General features: G+C 43.8%; 1 long non-coding RNA gene across 1 annotated transcript in view; it reads right to left on the bottom strand.

Annotated features, from left to right (window-relative positions):
* LOC115031542 (uncharacterized) overlaps positions 1-16,541 on the bottom strand; it is a 123,460-nt gene extending 106,919 nt beyond the window's left edge. Inside the window, exons 1-2 of the long non-coding RNA XR_003837200.2 lie at positions 16,360-16,541; positions 253-364 (exon numbers count right to left, since the gene is read on the bottom strand). This is a non-coding gene — a long non-coding RNA (uncharacterized LOC115031542). The remainder of the gene's footprint in view (positions 1-252; positions 365-16,359) is intronic.
* Between the last annotated feature and the right edge of the window lie 614 nt (positions 16,542-17,155).

The following is a 17,155-nucleotide window of genomic DNA, read 5'->3' as shown; positions in this document are numbered from 1 at the left end:
GATGCACAATTGGGTCATGGACTGTACTGTCATGGGATGCAATCTGGATCGCTCCAGAACGTGGCTGTCTCCTTCCAGGTCTGTTTTCCTGGAGCTTTTGTGAGTCATCTGTATGGTAGCAAAGAGCCTACCCAAGAGGAGAGCCAACGCCGAGGAAACAGCCAAGGGCACACTCCTCCTCATATCCACACCTGCTCTGACTGAACCCCCAGAGCCCGGACAGCTCAGTTCAGACAGTGGACTTAGACTTACAGAGCCGTAGCAGCTGGACTGAAGGTGTGATTGACAGATGTGTGGTCCTGTGCTCACTGAGGGGTCTTGTTCAGAAGCTTGCAGCTGATCATGTCGAAATGGAGACCCATTTCTGTAGAAATACAGAAAAATGCAAGCTAATTATAAGGAAAGCGATATAGGAAAACAAAGTTTTGAAAGACCACTATATGTGAAAGCTGTGTGTTAAACATTTAAACTAATTTTCCTCCTCCCTCCCTCCCTCTCTCCCTCCCTCCCTTTATTCCTTTCTGCCTGTCTTTCTTTCTTTCTTTCTTTCTTTCTTTCTTTCTTTCTTTCTTTCTTTCTTTCTTTCTTTCTTTCTTTCTTTCTTTTTCTCTCTCTCTCTCTGTCTCTCTCTCTGTGTCTCTCTCTCTCTCTCTGTGTCTCTCTCTCTCTCTCTCTCTCTCTCTCTCTCTCTCTCTCTCTCTCTCTCTCTCTCTCTTTCTCTCTTTCCTGGTTGGTGTAGAATTGGGTCCCCTGAAAGACTTCCCCTGTGGAGCTAGCTGACTATATGCACTGGCTTCTGGATATGGAACAATAGATTTGCTCAAAGTTGCCCTGTGTTGAAAGCAAGGGATAACCTGGATAAACTACCTGCTGGTACAACGTCCCATGTCACCTTTTCCTTGTGACTCCCTTGGCTCCTCTATGTGAGGAAACAGTTCAGAGGGCTAAGTGGTTTCTCAATGCCATTCAGTCAGGAATGGCTGTGGAACTTTCCAAACTTGGCTCTATGCAAGGTATGACCACCAGCAACCTGAACAGTCACCACACAGAAGCTTGTTACACACACAGCAATGAGGTTCTCAGTGATACATGCAAACTGTGGAGGGCAGGGGGGCCTCGGGGAGCCACCACTGCAACCCAGAGCACCTAACTGGGGAGAGGAGTAGCCCTGTAGGGGAGGACCCAAGTGGTGCTGTGTGAAGTCTCAGGCCTCTCTCCCCTGTACCAGCCAGCTGGCCGGCATTATGAAAAAGCCAAACATCCTGAGAAAGGAGGTAGAACACCCAGCCTGCTCCCCTTCTCCTGGGGAGTTGAGAGACTACAGGTTTCAGTTGCTCTGCAGGCCTCGTGCAATGATGGCGGCCCACAGAGCCCGGCTTTAGGGAGCCCAGCCTGACCCACCACAGCTTGGGTCTCACCACCTGGGCCCAGCTGGAGGGGCAGCTGCTTCCCCCACCAGGGATTAAATCCAAATCGCTTCCCACAGCCTTTCTTCAGATTCCTCACAGAGCTACTCTGGGAACAAAGGACTTGAAGAAAGGAGCATGGAATTTTTTTTTTTTTTTTTTTTTTTTTTTTTTTTTGGAAAGAGGGATCAAAGCTAGGGTCACATCTGTCACAGGAAACGTGGGAACAGCCTTCTGCCCTGAAAGGCCGAGTTTGAAGTTCCATGTTTGGAGCTGTGGGAATAGTTTCTGGTGTTGGCTACTGAAGTCACTGAGCCCAAGGCCCTGTTGTTCCCTAGGGCTGTGTTCATGGTCACCTGAAGAGGTGCAGATATTATCACTGGGATAGACTGGGAGGAGCAGGGACACTGGCTGCAATCAGAATGGAAAAAGTACAAAACATAAATAACATCAGGAATGGAAATAAGGCCATCAACTCTCTCTATCCCTGTTTCTTCCTTGTATCTATGCCGCCATCTTGGAAGCCTGGCTTTTTGTGCTCACCAGCTGATGAGGAAATGAGGTTGGAAGGATGAGGCCAAAGGTCACATGTCTCTGGGCCATGATGAAGCAGAGTCTCATAGACATATGAAAATACAGTCGAGTAGAACCCCGTATTTAGGGTTTGATGTTCCATGGCTACCACGTTGAAATTCTAAGTCATGTTCTCTTAACATTTTCATTGTAGTTACTCATTGCACCTGACACTGTGCCACGAACGGACATTTTCATGCAAGATATGAAGCAGTGATGGCTGTCTTTTCACTGGAAGAGTGAAGAACCAGTAGATTATCAGTCCACAAAGCTGGGTGCCTCCGCAGTCCAAATCTGGCACCAAAGATCTGGATGACTCCTGGAGAGCCATGGGTCTTCAGTTCATGTTGGAAAGCCAAGGGATCTGGATTCTGATGCTAATGAAGAATGGCAGCAGCAAAGGCAATAGGTATATGACCCTGCAAACAGAGTAGATGGAATTGCCAACCAGCCATAAAAGCAAGCAGGCAAAAAGCCAAAGCTTTCCCCCTTGGATCTGCTGATATCTGGGCTAGCACTAGAAGGTTCTGCTCCCATTTTTTGGTATGTCTTCCCATGTCTGGATGTTCTCCTTAATTGAATCCAGATCCAGTCAAGTAGATAGCCAGGATTGTTCATCATAGTCACCAATCATCAAATCACTCAAATGTTGCTGAGCCACACCCATCATACCTGCTGAGTAATACGCCAACCACTGAGATGAATTTTCCAAAAGAGAGATTGTTTAAGAGGTAGGAATATGTGGTGACAGGAGGACCCCAAAGGAAAAAGGATTGGGGGTATCTATGGACTGGAACTGGAGAGAGGTATTTGAATCAGACTGTATCTTCTGTTACCATGGTGACCCGCACATTACTCTCTGCAGCCAACAAAAAAAAAAAAAAATCAAAATACCAGGAACAGGTGATGTTCAGAATATTTATCTGGCAACTATGAACAGGTAGTTTATTCTGTTTCTGTTACTTTCAACACCAGACAACCTGATCAAATCTACTGTCCCACCACCAGAAAGTCACTTCACCTTGCCAGTCCCACAAGAGAAGTACCCCCAGTAACCAGCGAGAAGAACCAGGAATCTCTCTTTGATGAGTCTATGCCAAACTTATGACTAAAATTCTCAAGCAAACTTAGAGGCTGCCCAACTGTTCAGACTTCACATATGTCTCCAGTATTGAGAGCACTCTCCCTCCAGGGACTTCAACTTCCGGCTTGGAGAGTCCAGCTGTGTCTAAACACGGAACACTACTTTGTAGAGTCAGCTATTTCTGATCCTCTTATCCACCCACAAGAGACACATGCTCTGAGTTGGCTAAACTGGACCCATCTTCCAGAATTTCCATCACCAGGATTCGAGCCCAGTTGTGATCACCTTCTCTTCTCCTTACTACAGAAAGAAATTCAACTTTCAGTTTCTTAGGGGGAAAAAAACAATCTAGAAGAATCTTCTGAAAACTCTTCATGGGTGATTCCTGGTAGGTGATAGAACAAAGGAGTTTCCCTGGAGCAGAAGTTATTTTTAAAATAAAAATACATAAGGACATATATACAGAAAAATAGTTGCTAATGATTATGTTAAAACCATTACAGCATGTTGTCAGTTAACCACTGACTTAGGATTTCACACAAATAACATTGCCCTAACAACAAAAACAAAAGCAGCGAAGACAGAAAAGTGCGTGGGACATAATGCCAGTGACATTTCATCTCTCGGAGGAGTGCTCACATCTCACTTGTAGCTGTGCTCCCTGGAACCAGGGACCAGAGACCTTGGATAGGACCGGGACTTCCAGGTCTGAGTCACTGGGCTGTAGCTTCCCAGACACTTCGGCTGTCTGAGCCTCAGTTTTCCTCATTTTCTAAAAATACTCCTGCTAACTCATTTCCGTAGTTGGTAGAGCATCCTACCCAGCCAACACCATGGAATGAGCTCTGAAAACATCATTGGCACTGTATGAGATTATTAATAAAGTTCACTTATTAAAAATATGTGGGCATATGTGGCATCCTGCCAGACCTCAAGAAAACAACTGTGTACACAAGCAGACAAAGGGTACTCCCTCGACTCTGAGATACTCCCTTGGTTCTGAGATGTTCCCTTGACTCTGAGATGCTCCCTTGACTCTGAGGTGCTCCCTCAACTCGGGCCAGTGACCTTTTCTCATACATGTATTTTAACCTAAAATGCTGAGAGACAGGAAATCCTTACATTCTCACTTCACAAAAATGTAACCATGCTATTTTCCACTCTTCTCTTCTATTTATTCTCTTTTAACTTCATTCACCAATTCTCTTCCCTCTCCTCTTTGTTCTGAATGACCATCTTATTCTGCTTGCTCCGGTATTTATTCGTTTGTTTTAGCGTATTGTTAGTGTATACAAATATGAGTTGCTTTGCTTCTGAGAGTTTTCACTCTGTCCCTAAGACCTAGATACATTGCCTTTGATGATCTGGCCTGGCTCCTCACTAGCATCCATCATGGTGACCACGAAATTCTTTGTCTAGATGTCCAGATGTACGCTGGTTTCTCCTTGCGCTGCTTAGCTCCACAGAGGAAAACCTCTGGCCTATGGACATGTCTGTGGGAGGCTGTCTTAACTGTTAATTGATCCACGGCCCATTATGGGTGACACCATTCCCCATTCAAGGCTGTACTCTGGACAATTTTTTAAGTAGAAAAAGGTAACTGAGCGAGCAAGCAAGAAAGGATCCATTTATTCTCTCTCTGCTCTGGACTGTAGATGTGATGTTTTAAGTTCTGGCCTAGACCTCCTCACAATAATGGATTGTAACCTGGAATTGTAAACTGATTAAATCCATGACTCGCCTAACTTGCTTTTTGACGATGGATTTTATCACAGCAACTAAATTAAAGTAGAAAATCCCTATATGTTTGTATAAACAATTTTTGCCTTAGACTCTAATTTATGAGAGTTTAGCATTGTAGATATAGCCATTCTGATTTTTACTTTTAGTGTAAAACGTATTAAATCAAATGAAGACGTTGGACATTTTATTATAAAATGGGCTTTGTGCTAGGTGATTTTATCTAACAGTACACTAATGAGAGGTTCTGAGAACACTTAGGGTGGCTAGGCTAAGCCACAGTGGTTATGTAGGTCAAGGGATTAAAGGTATTTCCAACACACTATATTTTGAATTTAGCATGAGTTCACCGGGCAAAAACAACCTCATCGTAGTTAAGGAATTGCCTGTGTTCAGAGCATAATAGTCCTGGATCACCCTGATTTTATTTAATGCTGCATGCCTTTCTAATGGATATAAAGATTGATACAGTACATAAGAAGGGATATTTCATTTTCTAAACTTAATCTGGTTACTGTTGGCACCTTTTCATGTTGGGAATTGGTTCTAACGCTTTGTCCTAATTCAACTCCCAAAGCCATGCTTCCAGACCTAAGGGTCTCTGCACCCAACTTGCTTCGATTGGTAATAAAGAATTGCCATAGAGCCAATGGTTGGACAAGAAGACAGAAGCAAGACTTTTAGATTGTATGGGCAAGGGACTGGGGGACACACAGAGAATTACCATGATGGGGAAGCAGAAAGATGAAACTTAAAGGCCCACCAGCATGGAAGAATCCAGGAAAATGGCCCTAAGGATCACTTCCGCAGTTAGGTCTGGGGTAGTAGAGATGAAAAATCGATTTTAAAAGATGTTAACTCAGGATTACTGCAGTGGAGTGTTAGCTAGCCATGGGGAGGTTTAGAAGTGCCCAACCATTGAGCTAGTCAAGTCATATCAAAATTAGCTGGCATGTGTGTGTGTTTCATTTGTGAATCCAGAGAACTCTTGGGTGGGTGCAGTGTGCCCACGATCCACCAGGAGCCAAAGTAATTTAACTGATTCACTGCTACACCTTCATATGTTTATTACTTGAGGTAGTGAGAGTCTTCTAAATATTGTCCCATCAGGTCTTTTCCCATTGTATGGGAATTGCCATTTTTCCCCATGTTGTCTGGAGGGTTTTCTTGAATACCCTAGCCTAGATGTTAGGATTTCTCTCACTTTGTCCTCTAGCCTAGCTCTCCCACTCTGCCTTCTATTCTGGCTCTATCCATAATAACTAAACCAGACATCTTGCCCCTGCTTTGTGTTTGGCACTGCTCTTAGGGCCCTGCCTAGCAGTCTTACCACCCTCTATATTACAGCGACCTCCATCATGGTAAGTATTCTACTCCAGTAAGAAAAACTATGTAATTCCAACTCTCCTAATGTCCTATATGTGAATTCAAAGCTCCTCATGGGCCCAATCTCAGTTCTGCCTTGCACAAGTGGCTCACTCTTTGAAGATACTCTTGTCCCTCTGCCATCAGTGGTAATTGGGAGAGCTGTCTCCTGTTGGTTTTATATTTGAAATTTTGGAATGTTTTATTTGTTTGCTTTTTCACTCAATATACCACCAATATTTGCACGTTTCAAAAAGTATGGCTTGTATGGTGCAAGACCAGAATTTTTGGGTGGCACACAATGTTGCAATGATTACAGTCATAATCACAGAATGATATATAGCTAAGCAAAAAACACTTATCCCTGTTTTATAGGTCAGGGAGCCAAGCCTTTGACAATGTGGAAGTGTTTAGCATGTGTTAAAAGTAGGACATTATACCCATTAGTAATTCTTATCTCTCAACAATGAAAATTATCTTTGCATCAGATGAAGACCATTACAGGAAGACACAACCAATCAAAAGTAGAGTTGTGGAGCCTAGTCCCAGAGGAAACAACTACAAAACACTCCTGCACCTAAAACTCAGGGGACATTTCAGAAGGGGGGTGTGGTGGAAGGATTTTTAAGAACCAGAGGGAGTCTGCTGTGAGATTGTGTCTCCCAGGAATGTCAAAAATTACACCCATAAGATGTCACCAATACAACTGCCTACACATAAACTCTACAAGGACAATAGCAATAGACATGCTAAAGTAGAGGAGGAAGTGCCTATGAGGCTCCAACCCTACACAAAGAACTACAGGCCACTGAGGGATGCCGAGAGTGGGAGAAATAGTCTTACTCAGGGAAGAGCACACCACCTGGTTATCCAATACCGAATGGTCAGCCCTGAAAGCACAGACATACACATAATGTTATACAGGCTGAGCAGGGTGTGTTTATGTATATAAGACATGCATGGATGTATATCACCTCTCCTCTCCACCCTCTGACCTATCCTCTCTCTTTCCCCAGCATGAGATAGGTTAACCTAGCCTGGCCTTGGACTCTTCGATTCTCTTGCCTCCTCTTCCTCCTCCTCCTCCTCCTCCTCCCCTTCCTCCTCCTCCTGAATATGGGGGACTATGTACATGCACTTAGTCTCCTTTTCATTTCTCCTTTCCAACCTCTTAGTAGTCTTTTGTTCCTCCATTTTCTCCCTTTATAATCCACAGTCACCTACTTTAGTTAGAGTCTAATGCAATTCAAACTAGAGACTCTCTTCTTCGTAAACAGTAATTGGGACAAAATCTGTCCTGCTTGCTATGTTTCTGGTTTTGTTTTTTTCACTTTTTTTATTTTGAGATTATGATATAATTACATCACTTCTTCCCTTTCATTCAAAACTCTCCCTTATTCTCCTCTGTTCTCTCTTTCAAATTCATGGTCTCTTTTTTCATTAATTGTTGTTACACACACACACACACACACTTTACAGCATTGCTCACTCTTGAGCAAAACCTACACCTGGGACCTGTGGTCACCCTAAGGGGCAAGCTAGTTCAGGAAGAAGCCAGCTAACCTGTGGTGAGGTCTTTCAACAGAGCATTGGCAAGTCCTTTGGGCCATGTGGATTTGGCCATCGTTAGGTAATTGACGCCGAACAACACAATCAACAAGAGCCAAGCCTAGAGTTAAACACGTATTTGTTTCACCACAAAGCCTAAATTCAGCCCATGCTTTTGGGGTTTGCAATTTGCTGTGTGTCGATTTGAAATGAGCCCTATAGGAGACCTGTGAGTGGAAAAGCTCCTCCCGCTGAGCCTACCCACCCATCCCCAACATCAAGGTTCCCATCAAACCCTGGGAATAATAAGAACTCCCTCTAGAAACATCGATAGAAATTTGCCGCAACTTGGGCAATTAACTGTTAATTGAGGGCATAAGAATATGCAAAGACTATTTGCTTCTTAATGGGGCTGTAACTTGGCAGGAAGTCTAAACATTTTTTCTCCAACATGGAAACTCCCAGAAGTTTCTAGAAGCCTTCTATATCATCCCCACCACTCTGAGATACATAGAACTCGCTAAGTAAGTTCTAGAGATGAGAAGCTAGCCAGGAGGCTCTATGCTGCAAGCCACAGCCTTTAGCAGAAAGAGACATTAACACTCTGTTCTGTGGCAGAACACGGGTTGTAAGAGGACGTTCCCCTCAGAGGCTAATTGAGATAATTATAGTTTGCCTCCCAAGGACTCTCCCTGAGGATCTGGCTGCCTTCGGTTGTCTCATTACTGCTATTCTTCTAAATTACTGGGCAGGGCAGGATCGCATGGCACAGTGTGCTTCGGGGAATGCAAGGGAAGGATGGTAGACTCTCCATCCACAGAAAAGATTACTGTACAGGGCAGGCTGCACCTATGCTTGGCTGAACTGATCGGAAATTCAAGCAAGTGTCTTAATTGCTTTGTGCTGAGGGTCAGCTTTTCCAAAATCCAGATGTACTATGCCATTCTTAAGATGCCAAATTCTGCTTCAAAACAGATGGGGTTCTAGACTAGTGGCTCTCCTGAGTCAGCACCTTCAAGGGGTCAGTGATATCACCAGTGGGTCTAAGTCCTGATCCCATCATTCTGAGATGATGTGTGATACAGGTTAACTTCTTTTCTTTAGGTTCTTGGGGCTGGATTCTATAACATAGGATAACAGAAATGCCTGTCACATGTAGTCATGGGGACCAGTTGAATTCACACATGTGCCTGCACAGAACACAGGCTGGCCCTGTGGTCTGCTCTGCAGTATTGGCTCCTACCAGTGCATTCGGGGTCAGGCTGCAAGTCTTTCTGAGCTGGGCTCTGGCCAATGGCAAACAGTCTCAATAACCCCCTCTTACAGTTTGATTTCCCACAGTTTTAGCTATGCTCAGTCAACTGTGGTCTGAATACATTAAGTGGAAAATTCCAGAAATTAATAATTTATAGGTTTTAAATTGCATGCCATTCTGAGTGCCAGGGTGAGATCTCACGACATCCAGCTGTGTCTCATCTGGAATGCGAATGAGCCCATTTTCCAGCATATCCTGGCAGTATCTGCTACTCACCCATCAGAGGCTCAGTCATCTCATTTATCAGATCAGCTGCAGAAGTACCAGTGTGTCTATGCAAGGTTCGGTATGAGCTACAATTTGAGGCATCTATTGTATATAGGGATGCTAACATATGAGTTGAATCTCCCTAATCCAAAAAAACATGTAATGCAAAATATCCCAAACTCCAAAATGTTTTGATTGCAAACATAATATCACTGGTGGAAAGTGCTGCAATCAACCTTACATGGCAGGTCACACAGTCCAAATACAGTCACACTAAGAAATAATTTATTATGTTAAGCTACAGGTACAAGGTATTCATGACCAGTGATTCAACCTGATGCTTAGCTCTGTGTCACAATCGCAAAGTATCTTATTATGCAAATGTAAATATTCAGAATCTGAAAAGGAATTGAAATGAGAAGCATGCCTGGCCCTAAGCATTTGGGAGAAGAGACACTTAGCCCACATTACAAATGATGGCAGCAGTTAGCACATAGAAAGATTACAGCCAACAGTAAAGTACAAAACAGAGAATGGAGAAGATAATGGATTACAGAGGATCTAACTTGGATCTGTCACACATCAGCTGGGGGATCTTGCCTCACATAGCTCCCCTTTGTTTGCTACCATTTCCCATATGAAAACAGTAACATCAGGATATACTATTTCTTAATCCTCATTCTTCTGTCTTATGGCATCAAACCAGTGCCTGGGCCAGACAGATCTGTCTTGAAAAGTCAGCTCTTACAGTCTTTACATGTGTGTCACTTACATGAATATTGAAAAGAAACTGTCTTGAATAAAGACAAAATGGCAAAGTCTAGAAAAGAGACCCCCAGGAACTCCCTTTTCTGATGCCTGAGAGTATTTCTGAGGTTGGAACTGGGGAGAGGATGGCAGTGAATTCCTCAGGCTAATAAAACATAAAGATAGAAGAGGCATTTTCCAGGAGACATTTCCATCATGTGAGATTGCAAGGTGTTCAGGATCACCGGTTCTTCCGTATTCTGTCAGAAGCTGCAAGTGGCTGCAAAATCCTGTCCTTTGTTATCTTTGAAAAAGAATGAATGGTTGAAAGCCACTCATGGGTACTCAGCTCCAGAGAACTCAGTGGTAAAGGACTCTGGTCCTTTACAACAATAATGACATCATTAGACTCTATGCAGCTCTCCCTCAGCAGCCTAGAAGAAAGAATCAAAGTGGAGAAGACCAATGTCAAAGCCAAGACTGACTCAGGGAGTCAGCTCCCAAGCCACCTGGGATACAGGCAGCTTGAGCTCAAGGGCAAGTTCAAGACTGTTCAGACTCCAGATAAATCTGCATTCTACTTTCCAGTTTAGAGAGAGAGAGAGAGAGAGAGAGAGAGAGAGAGAGAGAGAGAGAGAGCACTCTACTCACTCTAATCACCTTATCACCTTACAGAGAGGTAAGTCTTTTTTTGGATGGGCATGGCAAGTTCTGAGCCTCTACTGTCTACAAGGTATAGATCTTTGGGTCTGAGCCATCAAAACCTGCAACAATACTGGTAGAAACTACAAATAACTTGCCCTAAATCCCTGTGAGGGTTTAAATGAGAATGGCTCCTATCAGGTCATATGTTTGAATGCTTGGTCCCCAGTTAGTGAAACTGCTTGAGAAGGTTGAGGACGTGTGGCTTTTTTAGAGTAGGTGTGACCTTGTTTGAGGAGGTGTGTAAGAGAAAGAGCCTTTATTGGACTAAAGGCGGGGGATGTTGAGGTACGCTGTATGAATTGTGTCTCTGTCCTTCTTCACCTACCTAAGGCATTCTTTGATTAGCTTTAATAACAAATCTGACGGCCAATTATCTGGGAGGGAAGTGGAAAGTGGGAGAGAGAAAGGAACTCTGGGGAGGAAAAGGAGAAAGGTTTTTCACCAGGAGCCATGAGAGGAGACAGGCCTGATCACAGGCCTGGGAGGTATAGCTTAGCCATGTGTCTGGATGGGCCTAGGCAGTTACGTTAACTTAGATGAGCTGCTTAGGAGTCTGCCCAGCTAAGGTCTAAGGCTTTGAAATATTGAAAGGTCTCTGGGTGTGGTTATTTAGGGCAGATCTGGTTAAGGAGTAATTGCCACCTTACTAGTATCCAGCACTTATTAATACAAACATCATGTGGATAATTTTCATCTACAGAGGTATGTCACTGGGGGATGAGTTTTGGGATTTCAAATGCCCACCCTAGACCCAATGTCTCTGTCTCTGTCTCTCTGTGTCTACTGCCTGTGGATCAGAATGTAAAGCTCTAAGATACTGCTATAATGCCATGCCTGTCTGCTCCTCCACCCCCTCCCCAAACCCACCCCCATCCTCACCTCCACCCCTACAAAACTGTAAGCAAGCCCTCAATTAAACCCTTTCCTTTATAGGAGTTGTGTTAGTTATGGTGTCTTTTCACAGAGAGAGAACAGTAACTTAGACAATCACCCATGGCAGGGATGGGACTTTCCAAGTTGGTACAGCTCAACTAGTTCTACCCTGCTTACCCAAGATATAAGATACAATTTGATAAACGCATGAAACTCAAGAAGAATGAAGACCAAAGTGTGGACACTGTGCACCTTCTTAGAATTGGGAACAAAACACCCAGGGAAGGAGTTACATTTTGGGTTTTTTTTTCCCCCTACATTTTACTCCTACCTCTTCCTCAAACTCCTCCCCACCCTAACATACAACAGCGCCCTCTCACCGGGGATAGTCCAGCTGCCTCCAATTAGCTGTCTGTTCTATTCATTCCTCTGTGATTCCAATTCTCCCTGATCCAACAGAGAGTGAGGTCGCTGGACTACAGCTCTGCCCCTGTCATTCCCCTGAAGTTCTTCTGCAGCTCAGAGCTGGGTCACAAATGGCTTGGATAATGACCTCTTGGGTCTCATCACCAGATACTCTCCCATTTGGTTCCTGATTCAAATAGAATGGGTTTTTTGCAGGGCCTTTAATGACTACAAGCCTTCCTTGTCTCCAGTGTTTGCAGATTGTTCACTCGCTCCTTCTAGAGCCATCTAGTTAGCCTCCTGGGAATGTCTAGCCATCTCTCCAGTTTCCATGTACAGGTATTCCTTGGAGAATTCCCTGCCCTGCCATCCCATCTTTGCTCAATTCTTGGAATAGTAATGTTCTCTCGGCATCTTCTTTCATTGTCTATGGCACTAATGATAGCTTCAAATGCTACATCTGGCTCATTTTTAAGTCTCCACCAGTGGACATGAAGCTACTAGAATGTTAACTCCTCCCCTTTATTGCCTCTGTGTAGTGCACAGCTAGACACATGCAAGGTAAGGACCAGTGAATGTGTGATCCTGTGTGAATCAAAACTGTATTTTGATTTTAAATTGTCTCTAAAGCCTGCCTGTAAACATTTTTATCTTATCTAAATAGCTTCCAGGTATGGGAGTGTTTGCCATTGATCTAAGGCTGTCAGTTATAGCAGTATGTTATATCAACAGAGGAGATTTCAAAAAATTCTCCCAACAGCTTGGTCTAAATGAGACCTGGCCTTTGTAAATACTTTCCCTCACTAATTCTACTGTATGTCTAGGGTGATGTAAAAGTGTAGCCTAGGTCTATTTGGAATTCTGCACTCAGGAAACAAAGCCCTTCTGTCCAAGAAGCCCATTTTCTTTGGAAGAAAAATCCAGCTTCCATGTGATAGAGGGCAAGAAAACTTGAATCCATATTCAAACATGGGACAAACAAGATGTAGCCTCCTTGTTGAGGTCCTCACCAACAGAGAAAGTAGAAAGCCTAGATCTGGAAACAGGTTGACCATGGAGCAGGTGGGGCTCAGGGACCTTGGAAGCCTACTGCATATAGTTGTACAGAATACGTCTGAAACAGTAAGTCCCGGTACCAGATTCGATTGTTCATAAGTGCTGGGGTTCTGAAGATCTACCTGGTGCACCCTGTTTTGGCTCAGGCACAAGATGTATCTGACAGGTCAGCCTGAAATTTTTCAGGGTCTTAGGACTGCTGAATCTGAGACTAGTGAAGACCAGAGAAATTCCTAAATTTCAAGGTTCATCTATATGTTGTTGTTGTTGTTGTTGTTGTTGTTGTTGTTGTTACTATTGTTGTTTAAAGCGGGATATCATATAATCCAGATAGGATATCATGTAGCTTAGGCTAGTTGGGGACTTGCTACATAGCAAGTTCAAGGTGTATGTCACATCTGGTTTTATGTGGCACTGGATTAAAACCCAGGACTCTGTGTTTATTAATCCACTCCTCCACCTGAGCAACATCCTCAGGCTCCCATTTTGAATTGGATGCTCAGAGAGAAAACTCTTAGTTTATAAAAAAATCTACATATACACAAAGTACTATTGATGAGACTAGCCTCCTCTATCTGCCGCCATCCTGACATCGTGTACCACTCTGAATTATAAGTTTGTATTTTTCTTTGAGATTTCATCTTATACCAGACAGAATGGCCACAGTCAATAAGGCAAATGACACCTCATGCTGCTGAGAATGTTGAGTAAGGGAGGTGGGGAGTCTTGTACAGGCACTATGGAAAACAGTTCTCAGGAAGCTGGGGAGAGATCTGGCTCAAGATCCAGCCATACTACTCTTGGGCATCTACCCAAAGGACCTACATCCAACTGTAGAGACACTTGCTCAACCATATCCATTGCTGCTTGTTTGCCTTATTTAATTAGTTAGTTATTTTTAGTGATGAAATTTTTATTGACTATTTTATTTATTTACATTTCAAAAGTTATTCCCCTTCCCAGTTAAACCCCCTACCACCTCCCCTGTTCCCCCTGCTTCTATGAGGGTTTTCCACCTACCCACCTCAGCGCTGGGTCATCGAGCCTCCACAGGACCAATGGGCTCCCCTTTCATTGATGCTAGATAAGGCCATCCTCTGCTACATATGCAGCTAGAGCCATTGGTCCTCTCATGTGTACTTTTTGGTTGGTGGTTTAGTCCCTGGAGCTTTGGTGGCCTGGTTGGTTGATATTGTTGTTCTTCCTATGAAGTTGCAAACCCCTTCAGATCCTTCAGTCCTTCCTCTAACTCTTCCATTGGGGTCCCCATGCTTAGTACAATGTTTGGCTATGTGCATTCGCATCTGTATTGGTCATGCTCTGTCACAGCCTCTCAGGGGACAACTATACCAGGCTCCTGTCAGCAAGCACTTCTTGACATCAACAATAGTGTCTGGGTTTGGTGTCTGCATGTGGGATGGACCCCTAGGTGGGGCAGTCTCTGGATCCACTTTCTTCAGTCTCTGGCTCACTCTTTGTCCCAATATTTCCTTTTGACAGGAGCAATTCTGGATTAATATTTCTGAGCTGGTTAGAAACAGCCTAGATGTCCATCAACAGCTGAATGGATAATGAAAATGTGGTCCATTTACACAATGGAACATTAGTCACCTGTTTTTAAAGCATTAGTAAATTCACAGATGAATAAATGGCTCTAGAGTGAAAAAAAATCATCCGCAGTGAGGGAACCTAGACCCAGAAAGATATTATCTTATATGTGTATGTTAGCTGTTAAGCTAAAGAAGCAGGTTATAATCTGTATAACCATAGAGGTTGTGTATAGAGTATGGAACTAGGAGGGAGGGAAGGTTCTCTCAAGGAAGGGGAAATAAATCTATAGTTAAAATGAAACGGGGAGACAGGAATGGAAGGACTAAATGGGGAGGAGGAGTAAAGAAAGAGTAAGGAAGGGAATGCAGGGGCAGAGAGCTGACACTAAGGGCCATTTGAAGGGTTGTACAGAAATCAAATAATGGGGGAGACAATGCCCTTGCTGGGCATCTTTCACCATCAAGTGAAATATCCAGTGCGAGGAATAAGTTGCTTCTATTGTTGTTGGCCAGAGGAAAACCCCAAATAACTCAGATTCTTGCCAAAGCTATCGCTCTCCACAAACTAATGATAAAGCCCTGTTGCTGCAGACAACACTTACATATCCCATTGGATACAGAGAAGACAAACTGGTACTTAGCTAGAGCCTTCAGCCCTACTGACTAGTGTGCAGGCACGCTGCTCACTATTAGAGAAAAAAGACAAAGACCAACCCAGCTACAAACTCTGCAATCTACAATATGGCTTGTCCATGTGATGTGCTGGTACAATACTGGCACAAATGGTGTGGGGGTAACCAACTGCTCTCTGATCAGACTGAAGGCCCGCTCACATGAGATGGAACCCATGCCTGACACTGCTCAAATGGATAAGAAGCTGAGACTGGCCGGGTGGTGGTGGCACATGCCTTTAATCCCAGCACTTGGGAGGCAGAGGCAGGCAGATTTCTGAGTTCGAGGCCAGTCTGGTCTATAAAGTGAGTTCTAGATTCTCAAAAAACAAACAAACAAACAAACAAAAAAACAACCCGAGACTGCATAGCCATGGACCAATGGGAAAACCAAAAACTACGGTTTGGCTAAAAGAATTTAGCAATAAAATGACTCCTAATGACATTCTGCTATACTTGTAGAGCAGTGTCTCACTTATCCATCATCAGGGAAGCTTCCTCCGGCAGTAGATGATAACTAGTACAGAGACCTACAGCTAGAGAATGTGCAAAGAGTGAGAGACTTTGAAACACTCAGTCCTAAGTGGGATGTTTTCATCAAACCCTTCCCTGTAGTGCTTTGGGAGCTATGTGGAAGAGGAGGCAGGAACATTGTAAGAGCCAGAGAGGATGGGAGAAATCAGAGAAACAGTGTCTTCCAAGCACAGCAGGACTGATGTACACATGAATTGACAAAGACTGTGGCAGCAACACACAGGGCCTGCACAGGTTCAGGCCAGATGGGGTCCCAGTGCTAAGAGGGAAAAGTGGACATGATCTCTCATCCATTACCAACAAACTATCCCCAACTGACAACTCCCTGCAAAGGAAAAATTAATATCCTCTAGTGGAGTTGCACTGGGTATACTAATTACACTTAAGGTCCATGTCCAGGGCCAACAAAAAACTAACTCAGTAGTTGTTTTTGTAAACTTTGTGTCTCAAATTGCTTTGTTTGGGTCATTTTTTTTAATCTTACTGGTCTTTTGCTTGTGTGTTATAGTTTCTGATTTTGTGTTTTATGGTGTGTGTGTGTGTGTGTGTGTGTGTGTGTGTGTGTGTGTAAGTTTCCTACCAGAAAGTCTTAAGTAGCAATCATCTTCAGACAGTTCAGCACAACAACATTTGATTGGCAAGCCTCTCTTCAAGTCACAGCCATGTTTCCGGGCTCGGCCATCATTCTTGACCTTGTGATAAGCTTTGTGAATTTTAGCAGGTTAGAGGGACATGTTGCAATTCAGCTGGCCCTGAATCTTGATAGAAGGATGACAGCTCTGTAAGAGAGGAAGGAGCAGAGAGTAGCGTATGTCAGGCTGGAGAAGAAACATCTGGGAAACACACTTGGAGCCACCAGCATGTTCCCTGCTGGGCCTAGCTTCCTCTTCTATGGGATGAAGGGAATACATGAACATTATTCTCTTTGACTTCAGGTAACTGGAGGAGACATTTCTATACAGCCTATTGAGCAAGTCTCCCTTTCTCTGTTGTAATTCTTCTCCCAACCCCATTATAGGCTGACTTTACTCTCCATTTCCTTGATTAAATCCATTATCCCAAGATAAAATGTGAATGAGTAACAGATGCCAATAGAATTTTCAGAACCCAACCCCAACCCACAAAAAAGCATGCATTCTCAAATGTATATCAAGTGATGAAAAAGCATGATCCTGTCCACAGCCACATGGTAAAGAACACTGTTGATGGGCCAGTGAGACTCAAGGGGTAAAGATGCTTGCCATCAAGTCTGACAACCTGAGTTCAAACCCCAGGTCCAACGTGGTAGATGGAAGGAAACCTGACTCTCGCAAATTATCCTCCAACCTTCATATGCACACACACACACACACACACACACACACACACACACGCAC

The sequence above is a fragment of the Mus caroli genome, unplaced genomic scaffold (genome assembly GCF_978045245.1).
Source record: "Mus caroli unplaced genomic scaffold, Mus_caroli_1 scaffold_8, whole genome shotgun sequence".
Taxonomy (NCBI): Eukaryota; Metazoa; Chordata; class Mammalia; order Rodentia; family Muridae; genus Mus; species Mus caroli.
This window is presented reverse-complemented; position numbering and strand designations above follow the sequence as displayed.